A 4242-nucleotide genomic window follows, 5' to 3' on the forward strand; every position below is an offset into this window, starting at 1 on the left:
GGACCAGTTAGAGACTAACCCTTCAGCTATACCAAGGATTCTACTTCCTAAAGCAAGGTTGTTTCCATGATGTCAAGAATGTTGCCACTTGTTCTTAACTCCACAGTGTGCATTAGCCAATGCACTTCCTTACCTAGATCAGAAATAAACTGATCCAAGTAACCACCATTAAGACTATGATGTCTTCTTCTTCTTGTACACACCAAGGCTGAACATGTTTCTTGCCAGGAAACCTTTTCAGAGATCATATGCTCTTGCTGCCACCAAAGAGATAGATCATAAACCAATGTACTATCCTTCCTATGATTCTGCACAGGATCTTGAAGATGAGATGTTCCAACATCTTTAAGAACATCAGTTATCTGGAGCTCCAAGGATAATCAATTAAATACTTGTACTTGGCACAAGTAGACATTGATCTTAAATCCTTTCCCAATTATCCTTTCAGATACTTCCACCATAAGAATACTTTGAAAATACTCATCTTGTGTCAACGTCTTCTGCTTGCAAGCACCTCAATAGTTTTGAGAATCTTTCCAGATTAGATTCACCCTTAGGAATGAGAGAGATGAATCCTTCCTTGCAAATGTGTCACACAACAACCAGAACCCATGTGACACAGGTCAACAGCCAACCAGACCCTAGGCTGACCAAACGTGAGGAGGTTAACCAAAACTCCCCCTCAAATTAACAATCATGGAAACTCCACACCAATATCCATGCATTGTACACAAATGTCTCAACATGACATACACCATCCCTACCAGTGGCAACTAACTCTTCAATCACACCAATCAGACTCCAGCTGACCATAAGTACTAGTGACAACAAAACAACACCAGTTAATAGTAGATATGCATTGCCAGAGCATACTACCTCAACCAACCACTGAATCTTCATATTCTCACTCCTTGAAAGAACTGCCACTTCTGAGCGTGGTGTTTGAATAACAAGATTCATGGTCCCAATCCTCTTAAATGAAATAGCAGTCAGGTTACCCCATTATTGACTTCTAACATCCAGGGGACTTATCTTCCAACACAACATAGTACTTCAGGGAACAACTATCCAACCCTGATCAATATACAGGAATAAGGCACACAGCAGGGATTGCATAATGTCACATCTCAACCAGCTCCACTTCTAGAGATCACACTTCTAAAAGTGAGCTTCTTGAGCATACACACAGTTGACCCTACCCTTGTCAACTTAGCACACACAGATGTCTCCTCTTCCAGGTCAGGAGTAGGTTCCAAACAAAAGTATCTTTTTGTTTGACGCCTAAAAACATCTGCTCTTCAACCAGTAGGTGCATACTTGTTGAACAGCATGTTCTAACATCACATAGAACATTAGTTCCACCTGCTTGGAACAAACCCTCCTTGAAAGTCTTCAAGGTCTTCATATGCACTACCCAAGAGAGTAAAAGAATCAGTGATCAGGTGATTCTTACCATGATGAGTGGACTTGAGGAGACTCAAGTATCTTTGACATCTTCAGTAGATTATGATGAAATCTTGAATACACCAGCCTTTCATCCACATGAGGGGAAACAAGTTTGAATATGATTCAATACTAGCACAGTTGTCCCACACAAAGGCCAATAGCCAATCTCCAGAGACAGGTACACACAGTTCCTGTCATGAATAGTCCATCCACCTACTTCAAGGGACCATTCAGGTACATCACATAACCTTCCACATGTTCCAACATCAGTACTAACATAACTCCTTGCAAGATACCAGAAAGTATCACCCATGGATCTCATCCATAAGCAGAACAGGATGCCTGCTCTGATACCATTTGAAATTCTGGTATAGTCAGAGTTCATATGTTCTACACGAAGTCATGACATCTGATCCAACAATATTACTAATACAGCAAGGTATTTATACAAATTAAATTCCAATACTGATATGCACACATTCACAGATGTCACGACATCCGCTACTATATCACCATAGTATGGAAGAACACCCAGTTCTGTCCATCTGGTACAAAGACACGGCAGAGATCAACCACAGCACTTACTTCTGTTGAGCCTGCACAGTTATCAGCATGATGTCTCAACATTGATTTGAACATCACCTGTTACAGCATTACAGGTTTACCTTATTTTATACCAGACAGAATTATAACGTGCAGAAGGTAAAAACACAGGTAATTGTTAACCCAGTTCGGTGCAACATCACCTACTCTGGGGGCATACCAAGCCAGGAAGAAGATCCACTATCAGCAGTATTAATTCAGAGTTAAACTCCCCCGTTTACAACTCTTCACTTAATCCCTACCCAATGCAATTTATACCTAGGAACTCCTAGATAGAAACCTCCAGTTTCCATTCCTATCACTACAATTACCATGTAATGCTTAGACAACTTGAACATGCTTCACAGCTTCGTTCAAGAACATAACAACTCTTGCCTACAGGCTTTGAGTTACAAATAATCTCATGCTTTCAAGCACTGAGAAACACATGGTAACCTTCCCACAAGTTGGGAGGTTTACCTCACACACACCCCTAATTTTACATTATTTGAGGCTTACTCACACCTAGGTTACAATATGCTATTTATAACCTAAGCACCCAACTGGATTTGGGCCTTCAGAAATCGCAGCAAACTTCTTCTTTGCTGTTACAAAATCAGCAGAAAACTTCTGCTACAATCAAGGTCTTCAATCTTTTAGTTCCTAAAATATCTCCATATTTAGTTCCTAAAATATCTCCATAATTAGAAACTGTTTATTCTGATTGAGTCTTCAAGACCTCCACAAATAACGCCACATAGGATTCTAACTAATCACAGAATAACAGAATTAACTAATTCAGTTTTATACACAGGCGCTCCTAAAATTAAGGTTAAGCAAGTTAACCTAATTTCCACATATTAGGGTGCTAACAAATAGGCTATTTGTTAGGTTCATTAATTGTAGCTCAGTTGTTAGTTTCCTGGATTTTAGCCTGAGAAAAATCCTGAAACAGAAAAACTAATCATCCTACAATTTAGCATATGCTATCAGAAATGAATGTCACAACATTCAGTTTGACGTCCAGAACATAGACCATATGCTAAGTCTGTTATTTTCCTGAAAACAGACTGTGCTAAATGTTGTACTGTAAAAGACCAACCAGTCTATACTTCAGTATCAGCTTACAGTAATAAATGTCAAGACATCCAGTTTGACATTTTCATAATGGGCCTTATGCCAGGTCTGTTATCCTCCTGAAGAACAGACTGAATTAAATACTGAACTGAAGCAGAAAAACCAACCTGCCTATTATTCAGTATATGCTGTTACTGATGAATGTCACAACATCCAGTTTGACATTCAGACAGTAGGCCTTATGCCAGGTCTGTTATTCCCTTGATAAACAGACTGAACTACATACTGAGTTATAACAGCCAACCAGTTATTCTATACCTCAGTATCTGCTGTCATGGATGAATGTCATACTATCCAGGTTGACATTTAGTAAATCCTGTATTAGCTAAACCTGCAGCATACTACTCAAGTATGTCATGACATCAGTCAAGACATCAGAGTACAGTTAGTGTTTTAGCACAACATGCAGCCAATCAAACATCTACAAAGCATGTCATGACATCAGTCAAGACATTAGACTCCAGTTAGTGTTTTAACATAAAATGCAGCCAATCAAACATCTACAGGTATCATCAGAATCAGAATCCGACTTTGATTATGAAGAGGTATTCTTTAACCTATCTCGTTCTGATATTGAAATTTGTCTCTCTGAAATGCTGAAAAAGTACCAGAGTCTTCAGAGTGAATACAAGGACCTTAAACAAGTCCAAGTAACTACTTCTAAAACTCAGAAAGAGCTTGAAAAATATATTTTCTCTCTAAATGAAAAAGTATTTTCTTTAGAAAGTAACAACTCTACTTTGAAAAGCAAAATTTCAAAACTAGAGGAGGAAATAACTTCAGAAGCTCTGGTACTGATTGCGTCATCAAATATGACAAAGCATTCCAGTACTTTCTGGCTAAAAGCATAGGTAGAAGAAAAATGGCTTCCTTGATCTATGGAGTTAGCAGAAATGGTTGGAAATGTTTAGGTTGTACATAATCTAGAAAACCTGACGAAAGTCAGAAGGTCAAACCAAAACCTCTCTATGTGCATTTCGTGCCTGCTGTCACTGAGCTTGATACTTCTACACAAACACAAAAGCATACTAAGGATAAGAACTCTGTTCTGAAACCTAACTATCATGCACAAATCTG

This window comes from Lathyrus oleraceus, chromosome 4 (genome assembly GCF_024323335.1).
Source record: "Lathyrus oleraceus cultivar Zhongwan6 chromosome 4, CAAS_Psat_ZW6_1.0, whole genome shotgun sequence".
In the NCBI taxonomy this organism is placed as follows: Eukaryota; Viridiplantae; Streptophyta; class Magnoliopsida; order Fabales; family Fabaceae; genus Lathyrus; species Lathyrus oleraceus.